At 49.7% G+C, this 12,917-nt stretch overlaps 1 protein-coding gene and 1 long non-coding RNA gene across 3 annotated transcripts in view; one reads left to right on the top strand and one right to left on the bottom strand.

Annotated features, from left to right (window-relative positions):
* Positions 1-12,917, top strand: part of ECHS1 (enoyl-CoA hydratase, short chain 1) — a 329,387-nt gene that overhangs the window by 160,042 nt on the left and 156,428 nt on the right. The window lies entirely within an intron of this gene.
* The window catches only part of LOC141098482 (uncharacterized), an 85,425-nt gene that overhangs the window by 1,672 nt on the left and 70,836 nt on the right, over positions 1-12,917 (bottom strand). The window lies entirely within an intron of this gene.

Raw genomic sequence — 12,917 nt, 5'->3', positions numbered from 1 at the left:
CTTACCTTCAACTGAAGTGATGTAGTACATAGATAAGATTGCATGGACATGTGGCATGATAGATAACATAACGTGTATCACAGGAGATGGATTTCTTAATTTTATAAACCTTGTCACGAGAGTCAGAGAAGGTAGTGGCGCGATCCATGTTGGGGCAAGTGACGCAGTAGCCACATGGATAGCATCCACACAGAGAGACCACGTTATCAAGAAACGTGGTCCTAGGTTCACCTACATAGAGGCTACGTGTAAGATGGTCTTTTAAATTTCTGGCAAGTCTGAAAGACATGGCAGGTCTCTCAGGTAAAATTTTGGACAATATAGGGTCGACCCTCAAAATTGTCCAAGGCTTCTGAAGGGTCTCTCAAATTTTGGTTGCCTGAGAGGTGTAATTGGTCACAAATCTAATCTGGCGGTTCTTAGGAGAGGATGTTCTCCGCGTGTTATTATAGCGAAGGGATGAGTGAGAACTAAATCTTGCCCTATTATACGCCTTTTTCAAGTAACGACGGCTGTAACCCCGATTCAGAAACCGATTTTTGAGTTCATCTGCCTGTTTCTCGAAGTCTGAATCTGTGGAACAGATCCGCTGCAAGCGGACAAACTGTCCCACAGGGACCGCCCTGATAATATGTGCATGATGACAGGAGGTGGCATGGAGCAGTGAGTTAGTGACAGTGGGCTTACGGAAAATGTCCGTCTGGACCATGCCAGTGGCGTCTTTCTTGACTACCGTGTCAAGAAATTCCACTTTCTCACTGTTATTTACACATGTCAGACGAATATTCAGATCGTTGTTGTTCAAACCAACCAAAAAAGAGGACAAATCAGTGGGGGAACCCTGCCAGATCAAGAGGATATCATCAATGTACCGGGTCCAAAGGAGGACCTGGTCCATTGATGCCTGTCGAGCCGACAGGAAGAGGTCCCTCTCCCACAGCCCCAGGAACAGATTAGCATAAGAGGGCGCAAAGGCCGCTCCCATGGCTGTCCCCTGGAGCTGCAGATAGAAGGACCCCTTAAAAGTAAAAAAATTTATGGGTTAAAACAAATTCAAGTAAATCAAGAATAAGTTCCCCAAAATGCGGGTAGGTTCCAGAGTGTTCAAGAAAAAAGCGCACTGCCCTCAGGCCATCCTGATGTTTGATACTTGTGTATAATGATTCAACGTCAACCGTTGCTAGGATGGTATCACTGTCCAAGTTAAGACAGTCCACTTTCTTGAGAAGCTCCCCAGTGTCCTTAAGGAAGGAAGGTAAGTTTTCCACTAAGGGTTGAAGATGAAAATCGATCCACCGGTTGACATTTTCCAGGAAGTTTCCACTCCCCGAGGTGATGGGTCTCCCAGGTGGCACCCTAATATCCTTGTGGATTTTCGGAAGGAGATAAAAGGTCGAGACAGCAGGCTCATGAACTATCAAGGCATCAGCCAGATCTTTAGTGATCACATTATCCTCCACAGATAATTTAAGGATGTTGTACAATTTAGAGCTGAAGGCGGACAAGGGGTTATATGTAAGTTTCTTATAGCAAACCGCATTATGGAGTTGGCGAAAAGCCTCCTTTTCGTTCATGGCCTTAGGCCATATAACTACATTGCCCCCCTTGTCCGCCGGTTTCAGCACAACATCATGGAGGGTTTTGAGCCGATGCAACCTCAACCTTTCATCTCCATCCAAATTATCCCTATTAAATCGCTGTGGAATTTTCAAAAGAAACCACCAGGACCACCAGGACAAACATGTCAATGCTCGCAAAGGTGGAGAGGGGGGGAAACTTCCTGAAACGGGGTCTGATCGAAGGGGGTATCTTCCTCCCTCCCTGATGTTTTCGCTGGAGAGCTCCTCAAGGATCCTCCCCGCATTCTGTTCCTCCTCTGTGGGAAGAAGTTAATGGGAATAATTATCAAAAAAAATGGCGCTTGAACAACAGCGATCTGGCAAACAGATGTAAATCTTTAATCGCTGTGAATGTATCGAAACCAGGTCCAGGTGAAAACGATAGACCTCTGTTAAGTAATGAAATATCAGCAGGTAAAAGAATATGATTACTCCAGTTAATCACCTTATTATCCTTAACAGTGCGATCAGGTGAACGGGAATGTCGTCTTTTTTACGGATTATAATTGCAATTACGAAATTTATTAATAACATCACCAGATCTTGTTGTCATAGAAATAGATGAAAGATCCGACTGACCGCTCACGGAGGAGAGTGACGTAACTGAAGATGCATGGTTAAGTGGTTGTGAGGTGATTTTACTCTTCCTTCATTGGTATACCGTGTGTTGCTGGTAATCTTTTTGATCCCTGCCAAATTTACTAAGTTGAGACTCATGAATCCTCTTAACTGTCAAATCAAGAGTTTTTTCAAGATGGGCATCAGAGGCGTATCTTCTCAGCAGAAGCATTGGTACATAACTCATTTTTAGCAGGGTCAATGAGTTTATCAAGTTCACCAATACACTGATTATTAAGGCCAATCAGAAGCTTCAGTGAGCAGGTGCCACACGCATCTTCCCAATTAGAAATAAACTGTGCATCCTCAACGGAGAACATGGGAATAACCCGCACCCTCAAACCTCTTGGTATCATGTTACTTGTTACATATTTATTCAGGAACGCTCTGTTCCACCAAAGCTTTGTCCTCTTAATCAATAAATCCTGAATGGAGGAACAGAGCTCATCAAATTTATGATCATCTGATTGCGGAGTCCCTGCATTCTCTCCCAACACATGTTCCACTTGGCCAAGCCAGGATTTCTCTTTAGCTCTAAAGTCCATTTTAACACCACCAGGACCTGTGCAAGACACAGCAGAGATACAGTCATATGTAAAAGTTTGGGCACCCCTATTAATGTTAACCTTTTTTCTTTATAACAATTTTGGTTTTTGCAACAGCTATTTCAGTTTCATATATCTAATAACTGATGGACTCAGTTATATTTCTGGATACAAATGAGGTTTATTGTACTAACAGAAAATGTGCAATCTGCATTTAAACAAAATTTGACCGGTGCAAAAGTATGGGCACCTCAACATAAAAGTGACATTAATATTTCGTAGATCCTCCTTTTGCAAAAATAACAGCCTCTAGTCGCTTCTAGAGTTGAGCGATACCAGCCGATACTTGAAAATATCGGATCGGAATGGATCGGCCGATCTTAAAAAAAAAGTATCGGTATCGCCGATTCCGATACCGGGAACCAATGCAAGTCAATGGGGCCAAAATATCGGAATTAAAAAAAACCCTTTCTTTCCTTGTAGGTTAATTCTACATGAAGAAAAACAACTAAGAATAATGTAGAATGTATTGTGGGAGGTGGAGGAGACATTAAAGCCATAGAGGTTTAGCCCAATCAAATGGAATAGCAGGAATTAAACTTTTTTTTTAAAGATGTTAGGAGTTACAAAGATATTGACTATGTTAGCCTCATTTATATTTTTGCCAGACATGTATGTCTTCTTCTTCTTTCTTCTTCTTTCTTATTCTTCTTCCTTTTTTTTACCTTCTTCTTCTTCTTCTTCTTATTCCTTTTTTTACATTCTTCTTCTTCTTCTTCTTCCTCCTTTTTTTACATTCTTCTACTTCCTTTTTTACATTCTTCTTCTTCTTCCTTTTTTTACATTCTTCTTCTTATTCCTTTTTTACATTCTTCTTCTTCTTCCTTTTTTAAATTCTAATACTTCCTTTTTTTACATTCTTCTTCTTCTTCTTCCTTTTCTTACATTCTTCATATTCTTCTTATTCAACAATTATTATTCTACATATTCAACTTCTTCATCTTCTTCCTATTCTTCTTCATCATATTCTTGTTTGTGTCAGGCATTCCTGTAGTTGTTATCTAGAAAAGTTAGAAGTTTACACCTTCCGTTCTGCCTGTCACAAAAGATTTACAACAGGATTTGTCCGCGTTCAGTTTGGCCTGCAGCAGCAGGCCTTTTCCAGGGGCACCACGAGGAGGAACGGACTCACCCCCATACACTGCTTAGTCTTCTTCTGCTTATAAATAAGATAATATCATTTGCTCAGAGTATTAGTCTTATGCTTAATGTTCTTCTGCTTTGTTTTTTTTATGCTTCTTTGTCTTCTCTCTCTTGTTGTTCTGCATCTTGGTGGTTGTCTTCCTGTTCTTTGTCCTCTTGAACCAGCTGACGGTACTGGCACCCGGAGGGGCAGCAGAAGGAATAAGAGCCAATGGCACTACCGAGGACCAGCTGACGGTGCTGGAACCCGGTTACTAAGCAGGAGGTACCTGTGCTACAAAGCACTACCAAGGACCAGCAGACGTTGCCGGAACTCGGATACCGAGATGGAGGCACCTAGGCCAAAGGCTCTGACGAGAACCAGCTGACGGTGCTGGAACCCGGAGGGGTAGCATAAGCTGCAAGAGCAAATGGAAATAGCGAGGACCAGCTGACAGTGCTGGCACCCGGAGGGGCAGCAGAAGGAATAAGAGCCAATGGCACAACCGAGGACCAGCTGACGGTGCTGGAACCCGGTTACTAAGCAGGAGGTACCTGTGCTACAAAGCACTACCAAGGACCAGCAGACGTTGCCGGAACTCGGATACCGAGATGGAGGCACCTAGGCCAAAGGCTCTGACGAGAACCAGCTGACGGTGCTGGAACCCGGAGGGGTAGCATAAGCTGCAAGAGCAAATGGAAATAGCGAGGACCAGCTGACAGTGCTGGCACCCGGAGGGGCAGCAAAAGGAATAAGAGCCAATGGCACAACCGAGGACCAGCTGACGGTGCTGGAACCCGGTTACTAAGCAGGAGGTACCTGTGCTACAAAGCACTACCAAGGACAAGCAGACGTTGCCGGAACTCGGATACCGAGATGGAGGCACCTAGGCCAAAGGCTCTGACGAGAACCAGCTGACGGTGCTGGAACCCGGAGGGGTATCAGAAGTTACCCCTGAAAAGCAAAGTTGGCATGCCGCAAGCTGGCCGCAGTTACCGAATCACACAGTCCTACAGGGGGTGCTTGTCCTACTGGCACTATGGAACAAGCCTTTCTTACCAGAACCCGCAGTCCACATAGGAAGCACCTAAACTGCTGGCACCCTAGCCTCGGCTAACCCAACCGCAACACGACATGGCAACTTGGGGTGGCAAACTGACATTGACACTTCCCGGAAACAGCAGGCAGGGCTGGAACCAAGCTGGGCAGGAGGGAGTACCCATGCCAAAGTCAGTTATGAGCAGCAACTGGCGATGTTGGAGCCCAGGACAAGCACTTAGCAGGCTGAGGCCTGATGTGCTGTCAATTGGGAGGCAGCAGGACAGATTGCCATCAAAACAGCAGGGGAACAGCTGACGTTACTGAACCCCACAAACACAGGAGCTAGTGTTTTACTCTGTGAAGACGGCACTTCCGAGCAACAACTGGCTGTGTTGAAGCCCAGGGACAAGCACGGAGCAGGCTGAGGCTGCATTGAAGAAATTTTAAGATCGGTTGTAGACTACTAATTTGAACCAAGCTCCACTTAGGCCTGTGGCTTCACTGATTTTCGTATTTCCCCTGTCCTCCAACCCCGCCAGTTACAGCTCCGAAGTGGCGTCTGCACAATCCACACTTGTTCCTGTGTTACAGGTGTTCAGTCCGGTCAGTTAATCCCCTGATGTGTGTCCGGCAATGTCGCCTGCTCTGTCCACATTCCCATTATGGGAATGTGGACAGAGCAGGCGACATTGCCGGACACACATCAGGGGATTAACTGACCGGACTGAACACCTGTAACACAGGAACAAGTGTGGATTGTGCAGACGCCACTTCGGAGCTGTAACTGGCAGGGTTGGAGGACAGGGGAAATACGAGAGACAGTGGAGCCACAGGCCTAATTGGAGCACGGTTAAAAATCAGTAGTGGTACGACTGTGTAGGCAGCAGGAGACTTTGCCATCTACACAGCAGGGGATCAGCTGACGTTACTGAACCCCACTGAGACACGGGAGCAAGTGTCTCTTTCCGTGTGGACGGCACTTCCGAACTACAACTGGCTGTGTTGAAGCCCAGGAAATAGGAGGGTGTAGGCAGAGGCCTACTGTATTTTGAATGAGGTGACAGCAGGAGAGACTGCCATCCACACAGCAGGGGATCAGCTGACATTACTGAACCCCACTGAGACACGGGAGCAAGTATCTCTTTCCGTGTGGACGGCACTTCCGAGCTACAACTGGCTGTGTTGAAGCCCAGGAAATAGGAGGGTGTAGGCAGAGGCCTACTGTATTTTGAATGAGGTGACAGCAGGAGAGACTGCCATCCACACAGCAGGGGATCAGCTGACATTACTGAACCCCACTGAGACACGGGAGCAAGTATCTCTTTCCGTGTGGACGGCACTTCCGAGCTACAACTGGCTGTGTTGAAGCCCAGGAAATAGGAGGGTGTAGGCAGAGGCCTACTGTATTTTGAATGAGGTGACAGCAGGAGAGACTGCCATCCACACAGCAGGGGATCAGCTGACATTACTGAACCCCACTGAGACACGGGAGCAAGTATCTCTTTCCGTGTGGACGGCACTTCCGAACTACAACTGGCTGTGTTGAAGCCCAGGAAATAGGAGGGTGTAGGCAGAGGCCTACTGTATTTTGAATGAGGTGACAGCAGGAGAGACTGCCATCCACACAGCAGGGGATCAGCTGACATTACTGAACCCCACTGAGACACGGGAGCAAGTATCTCTTTCCGTGTGGACGGCACTTCCGAACTACAACTGGCTGTGTTGAAGCCCAGGAAATAGGAGGGTGTAGGCAGAGGCCTACTGTATTTTGAATGAGGTGACAGCAGGAGAGACTGCCATCCACACAGCAGGGGATCAGCTGACATTACTGAACCCCACTGAGACACGGGAGCAAGTATCTCTTTCCGTGTGGACGGCACTTCCGAGCTACAACTGGCTGTGTTGAAGCCCAGGAAATAGGAGGGTGTAGGCAGAGGCCTACTGTATTTTGAATGAGGTGACAGCAGGAGAGACTGCCATCCACACAGCAGGGGATCAGCTGACATTACTGAACCCCACTGAGACACGGGAGCAAGTATCTCTTTCCGTGTGGACGGCACTTCCGAACTACAACTGGCTGTGTTGAAGCCCAGGAAATAGGAGGGTGTAGGCAGAGGCCTACTGTATTTTGAATGAGGTGACAGCAGGAGAGACTGCCATCCACAAAGCAGGGGATCAGCTGACGTTACTGAACCCCACTGAGACACGGGAGCAAGTGTCTCTTTCCGTGTGGACGGCACTTCCGAGCTACAACTGGCTGTGTTGAAGCCCAGGAAATAGGAGGGTGTAGGCAGAGGCCTACTGTATTTTGAATGAGGTGACAGCAGGAGAGACTGCCATCCACACAGCAGGGGATCAGCTGACATTACTGAACCCCACTGAGACACGGGAGCAAGTATCTCTTTCCGTGTGGACGGCACTTCCGAGCTACAACTGGCTGTGTTGAAGCCCAGGAAATAGGAGGGTGTAGGCAGAGGCCTACTGTATTTTGAATGAGGTGACAGCAGGAGAGACTGCCATCCACACAGCAGGGGATCAGCTGACATTACTGAACCCCACTGAGACACGGGAGCAAGTATCTCTTTCCGTGTGGACGGCACTTCCGAACTACAACTGGCTGTGTTGAAGCCCAGGAAATAGGAGGGTGTAGGCAGAGGCCTACTGTATTTTGAATGAGGTGACAGCAGGAGAGACTGCCATCCACACAGCAGGGGATCAGCTGACATTACTGAACCCCACTGAGACACGGGAGCAAGTATCTCTTTCCGTGTGGACGGCACTTCCGAACTACAACTGGCTGTGTTGAAGCCCAGGAAATAGGAGGGTGTAGGCAGAGGCCTACTGTCTTTGTAATGCGGAGACAGCAGGAGAGACTGCCATCTCCACAGCAGGGGATCAGCTGGCAATGATGAACCCCACTAACACTTGAACGAATGTGTTTGGCTCTGTGGAGACGACACTTCTGAACACCAACTGACGCTGTTGGAGCCCAGGATTAGGCGAGGAGCAGGCTGGGGCCTACTGGATTTTGGCAGGTGAAGGCAGCAGTAGACTTGCCATCTCCACAGCAGGGGAACAGCTGGCAGTGCTGAAAACCACTAACACTTGAACGAATGTGTTTGGCTCTGTGGAGACGACACTTCTGAACACCAACTGACGCTGTTGGAGCCCAGGATTAGGCGAGGAGCAGGCTGGGGCCTACTGGATTTTGGCAGGTGAAGGCAGCAGGAGACTTGCCATCTCCACAGCAGGGGAACAGCTGGCAGTGCTGAAACCCACTAACACTTGAACGAATGTGTTTGGCTCTGTGGAGACGACACTTCTGAACACCAACTGACGCTGTTGGAGCCCAGGATTAGGCTAGGAGGTGCAGGCTGGGGCCTACTGGATTTTGGCAGGTGAAGGCAGCAGGAGACTTGCCATCTCCACAGCAGGGGAACAGCTGGCAGTGCTGAAACCCACTAACACTTGAACGAATGTGTTTGGCTCTGTGGAGACGACACTTCTGAACACCAACTGACGCTGTTGGAGCCCAGGATTAGGCTAGGAGGAGCAGGCTGGGGCCTACTGGATTTTGGCAGGTGAAGGCAGCAGGAGACTTGCCATCTCCACAGCAGGGGAACAGCTGGCAGTGCTGAAACCCACTAACACTTGAACGAATGTGTTTGGCTCTGTGGAGACGACACTTCTGAACACCAACTGACGCTGTTGGAGCCCAGGATTAGGCTAGGAGGAGCAGGCTGGGGCCTACTGGATTTTGGCAGGTGAAGGCAGCAGGAGACTTGCCATCTCCACAGCAGGGGAACAGCTGGCAGTGCTGAACCCCACTAACACTTGAACGAATGTGTTTGGCTCTGTGGAGACGACACTTCTGAACACCAACTGACGCTGTTGGAGCCCAGGATTAGGCGAGGAGCAGGCTGGGGCCTACTGGATTTTGGCAGGTGAAGGCAGCAGGAGACTTGCCATCTCCACAGCAGGGGAACAGCTGGCAGTGCTGAACCCCACTAACACTTGAACGAATGTGTTTGGCTCTGTGGAGACGACACTTCTGAACAACAACTGACGCTGTTGGAGCCCAGGATTACGCATGCCGCATGCAGAGGCCAATGGGCAGCGGTTTTTATGGAGGTTGTGGACTACTACTGATTCTAACCATGCTCCACTTAGGCCTCTGGCTCCACTGTCTCTACTATTTACCCTGGCCTCCAACCCCGCCAGCTACATCTCTGAAGTGGCGTCAGCACAATCTACACTTGTTCCTGTGTTACTGGTGCTCAGTCCCGTCAGTTGATCCCCTGATGTTTGTCCGGCAAGTTCGCCAGCTCTGTCCTCATTCCCACTACTGGTTATGGGAATGTGGACAGAGCAGGAGACCTTGCCGGACACACATCAGGGGATAAACTGATGGGACTGAGCCACAGGAACACAGGAACAAGTGTAGATTGTGCTGACGCCACTTCAGAGATGTAGATGGCGGGGTTGGAGGTCAGGGGAAATAGTAGAGACAGTGGAGCCAGAGACCTAAGTTGGGCACGGTTAAAAATCAGTAGTGGTTTGAATGTTGATGGAGCTGGTGACTCTGCCGTCCACACAGCAGGGGATCAGCTGGCATTACTGAACCCCACTAACACAGGAGCTAGTGTGTTTCTCTGTGCAGACGACACATCTGAGCGACAACTGGCTGTGTTGAAGCACAGGGATTATAGTTCAGGTGGTAGAAAAATGAACACACCAGCAGACCTGGATACAGTTGCCAACCACTAATTTAGTCTGTAAGAGGAATGGCAAAGTCTTTGGAGATCCAGGCCTTGTTCATTTTCAGAAAAGTCAGCCGGTCAACATTATCGGAAGATAGTCGCGTGCGACGGTCTGTTAGTACACCACCTGCGGCACTAAAGACACGTTCCGATAATACACTGGCAGCAGGGCAAGCCAGCACCTCCAATGCATACTGGCTAAGCTCTGGCCATGTATCCAGCTTTGAGACCCAAAACTTGAAGGGGGAAGAGCCATCTGGGAGTACAGCGACAGGGCAAGACATGTAGTCTGACACCATCTGACGGAAGCGTTGCCTCCTGCTGACTCGATGCTGATGGTGTAGACAATTGTGGTGGACACACAAAACTTTGCCACATTTGGGCCATAGTGGTCTTGCCTTGTGCTGCGGCACTGCCTCTGCTCCCTCTTTGTGCAGAGTTTCCTCCACTGCCTCGACGCACAGAGCTGCTTTGTAAAGCACTAGCAACAATGCTGTCGGGTGGAATGGAAAACATTATGGACTGCACCAGTGACTCTTCGTACTCCCGCATTTTACGCTCCCGGTTCAACGTTGGTATGAGCCTTTGTACGCTGTCCCGGTAGCGAGGATCTAGGAGGGTGTACACCCAATAATCAGCCGAGACGAGAATGTGGGCGATGCGGCGGTCGTTTCTCAGGCACTGCAGCATGAAATCAACCATGTGCTGCAGACTCCCAACTGCCAAAGAACCGCTGTCCCCTGTTTGAGGCGTGACCTCGGCCTGCTCTGCATCACCCCACCCTCGCTGTACATACTGAGTAGAGGTTTGTGTACCTCCCTCCTCTGGAGAGATGTCTTCCTCCTCCATCGACTCCTCCTCATCCTCCTCACAAAGTGTCCCCTGCCTAGGCCTTTGTGAGGAAACACGTAGCGCAGACTGTCCAGAAGCAGATGGCATTTGGGACTCCTCATCCTCCACCTCTTCTGAAACCTCATCCCTTAGTGCTTGCAGTGTTTGTTGAAGCAGGCAGATAAGGGGGACAGTCATGCTGACTAGTGCATCATCTGCACTCGCCATCCGCGTGGATTCATCGAAGGCACGCAAAACGAGGCAGATGTCCTTCATAGAGGCCCACTCAATGGTGCTGAAGTGTGAACGGCGCACAGTGCGACTTGTTTGCGCCTGATGCAGCTGGTACTCCATGACTGCTGCCTGCTGCTCACACAACCGCTCCAACATATGTAACGTTGAATTCCACCAGGTGGGTAGGTCACATATGATGCGATGTTCCGGAAGGCCAAATCGTCGCTGCAGAGCAGCGAGGCGCGATCTTGCCGTGCTGGAACGTCGCAAGTGAGCGCACTCTATGCGGACCTTGTGCAACAGTGCAGCAAGATCCGGATAGTCCCTCAGAAAGCTCTGCACGACCAAGTTAAGAACATGTGCCAGACATGGGATGTGTGTGAGGTTGCCTAGGCCAAGAGCTGCCACCAGATTTCGGCCATTGTCACACACTACCAAGCCCGGCTGGAGATTCGCTGGCCCAAACCACACATCGCTCTCCAGCTTGATAGCATTCCAGAGCTCCTGCGCTGTGTGGCTTCGATTCCCCAAAGAAATTAATTTGAGTACAGCCTGTTGACGTTTGGCCACGGCTGTGCTCATATCGGTCGTAACAGGCTCCTGCTCTGCTGTTTCTGAGGAACTTGAGTAGGAGGAGGAGTCTATGTGTACAGACTGGAGTCCTGCAATCCGTGGCGTTGGAAGAACACGTACAGCGCCACTCTCCAGATCCGTACCCAGCTCCACAACATTGACCCAGTGGGCAGTGAGGGAAAGGTATCGTCCCTGTCCATGGTTACTGGTCCACGCATCGGTGGTCAGGTGGACCTTGCTACTAACGGCGTTTAGTAGCGCATGTTTTATTTTGCCCTCAACATGTTTCTGCAGGGCAGGGACGGCTCGCCTGCTGAAATAAAAGCGGCTGGGCACGTTGTATTGGGGGACTGCCAATGCCATTAAGTCCCGGAAGGTGTCAGTGTCCACCAGCCTGAATGACAGCATTTCAACTGCCAGAAGTTTGGCAATGCCAGCATTCAGAGACTGTGCTCGGGGATGGTTTGCCGAGTAAGGGCGCCTTTTATCCCATGCCTGTGCTACCGATGGCTGTGATGGATGGGAACGTGCTGCTATGGGTGTAATCTGACAGGGTCTCCGGACAACAGTGGCAGAGGTTCTTCCTTGGCGATCCTGTGAGGAAGCCGAACCAGCAGTGTGTGAGCTGGAGGAAGAGGGCCCAACACGAACTGAAGAGGTGGTAGGTGGTGCTGTACGTTGGCCTACGTCTTCAGGGTGTCTCTGCAACTCCAACTCGTGCTTGGTGCGCACATGTTTCCACATATTTGTGGTATTGAGGTTGCTGACATTTCTCCCTCTTTTGACTCTCTGATGACACAGCTTGCATTTGACAAAGCAAATGTCATCTGCAACTGTGTCAAAAAAGGACCACGCACTGCAACTCTTGTGAGCGCCCGGTTTGCCTTTGGAAGGAGGAATGCTCCTAACGGGTGCCGAAGTGGAGGGTACAGGCAACCAAGTCTTCCCCCTCCCTCTGCCTCCTGTTTTGGCCGGTAGGGGAATCTCTTCCTCCGAGCTGCTCCCACCACCTTCCTGTTGCTCACGCCATGATGGGTCAAGGACCTCATCATCTTCCCTCCCCTCTTCAAACAGCTGCTTCTCCGGGGTTGTCTCGCCAGCACCGTACGCACCAGAAAGTGGCAACTGAGTCTCGTCATCATCTGATGCGTACTGAGGTGTGCTGACCATAGGCACTGGCCCACTCGCCTCTTCAGATTCAGAGGGACAAAGAAGTTGCGCATCACTGCATACTCCCTCTTCTTCACATTCAGGAATGCTGCTTGGCTGGCCCCCTCTTTCCAAGCCAACAGATTCAGAGAACAGAAGTAGAGACTGTGATGGCTCCTGTCCATGTCTCTCTGACTGCCTGGGCACTTTGGCAGGTGGTGAAGAGACAGATGGTTGCTCTTCGGTGCTCTGACCCTGAGAGGATGCGGAAGTAATTGAAGTCGATGCGTTAGCTGCCATCCATCCGACAACGGCTTCAATTTGTTCCTCCCGCAGCAGTGGGGTACGTTGAGGTCCTACAAAG

This window comes from Dendrobates tinctorius, unplaced genomic scaffold, assembly GCF_039654945.1.
Source record: "Dendrobates tinctorius isolate UK_male_01 unplaced genomic scaffold, ASM3965494v1 ptg000092l, whole genome shotgun sequence".
In the NCBI taxonomy this organism is placed as follows: domain Eukaryota; kingdom Metazoa; phylum Chordata; class Amphibia; order Anura; family Dendrobatidae; genus Dendrobates; species Dendrobates tinctorius.
The sequence above is the reverse complement of the archived record's forward strand: the minus strand, read 5'-3'. Positions and strand labels throughout refer to the sequence as shown.